Raw genomic sequence first — 1,379 nt, forward strand, 5'->3', positions numbered from 1 at the left:
CAAATGCAACAGGGAAAGCTTTAGGTTTTGAATGTTCATTGACAGGCAGGTAATTAGAAGCCACTACTCTGGCCTTACATCATCATTCCAAATTGTACCAACTTTTCATCCTTTACCAAAACACAAAAAACATGAAATATTTCTATATACTGGTGTTTATCTTTTCGACCACTGTTATCAGACGGATATTCAATTTTTATTTTTGATTTGAGATTCAGCACCATCTTGGCTTTCTGCATTAATTGAGTGAAAATGCTGAGTCTCCATCGTCCCTTGTTAGTCTATATTTGAGAACTGTTGTGTTCTCATTACTTAAAGATTGTTATCATTTATTTTTCTGTGAGTTTATCTATCTGCGTATCAATCCCGTCTGCTAAATTTCCATGCAGCTCTAATTCGATTCTTAGTTACTCGGTAAATATGCTGAGTTTCAAATGTATATGTTCAAACGTAGGAAAAAGCAACGTTGCTGGAATAGCTCAGCTGGTTAGAGCGTGTGGCTGTTAACCACAAGGTCACAGGTTCAATCCCTGTTTCTAGCGTTGTTTTTTCATATACTTGTATTTTTTTTTGAAAATGCCACTCCAAACTCCTACTGCAAGCAAGATTAACTTGTTTTTGCAACTGTTAGGAGAATATACGCAGACAATGCCACTCTTTAGTTTAAGCAAGAGGATTGTTGAGCAATCGGACTCAGTTTTAAAGGGAACGATAAAGATATGTGCCGCATCATGTGGATCCATATGATCTGACACTTATAGTTTAAGCAAGAGGATTGTTGAGCAATCGGACTCAGTTTTAAAGGGCACGATAAATATATGTGCCGCATCACGTGGATCCATATGATCTGACACTTAAATTGCCCCCCTGCACTGTGCATTTGAACATTCTTACGAGGGTAAAAAAATCTTTGTGATTTCTTGTTTTTGCAACTTTCAGTGGCATATATGCAAACAATGCCAAACTTTAGTTTAAGAAAGCCGATTGTTGAGCAATCGGACTAAGTTTTAAAGGGCACGAGAAAGATATGCGCCGCGTCATGTGGATCTATATGATCTGACACTTTAAATCCCCCCTGCACTGTGCATCTGAACATTCTTACGCGGCTAAAATATCGTTGTGATTTCTTGCCTAATCGATACCAGAATCGTAAATACGGTGATGATGCATAGCATAATCTTGGTGTTTCAGACATTAAAGAATTTATTCGTTACCAAAATTGACTTGCCATACCGGATGATTCATGGAACCTTACATAAGAGTCATGAGACTGAATGCCGGATTCTCAACTTTATTACCTCTTCTTAAGATCAAAGAATTTCTTCCGGACCTTACTTCCCAATCACAGTTTGCAAAAAGTAGAAATCCAAGAAAAAGAA

The 1,379-nt window shown here is 37.5% G+C and overlaps 1 non-coding gene across 1 annotated transcript; it reads left to right on the forward strand.

The window, feature by feature from the left end:
* Window positions 1-468: 468 nt before the first annotated feature.
* TRNAN-GUU lies at window positions 469-542 on the forward strand. The gene has a single exon. It is a non-coding gene; the product is annotated as a tRNA-Asn (tRNA).
* Window positions 543-1,379: the final 837 nt, after the last annotated feature.

This window comes from Papaver somniferum, chromosome 8 (assembly GCF_003573695.1).
Source record: "Papaver somniferum cultivar HN1 chromosome 8, ASM357369v1, whole genome shotgun sequence".
Classification (NCBI taxonomy): Eukaryota; Viridiplantae; Streptophyta; class Magnoliopsida; order Ranunculales; family Papaveraceae; genus Papaver; species Papaver somniferum.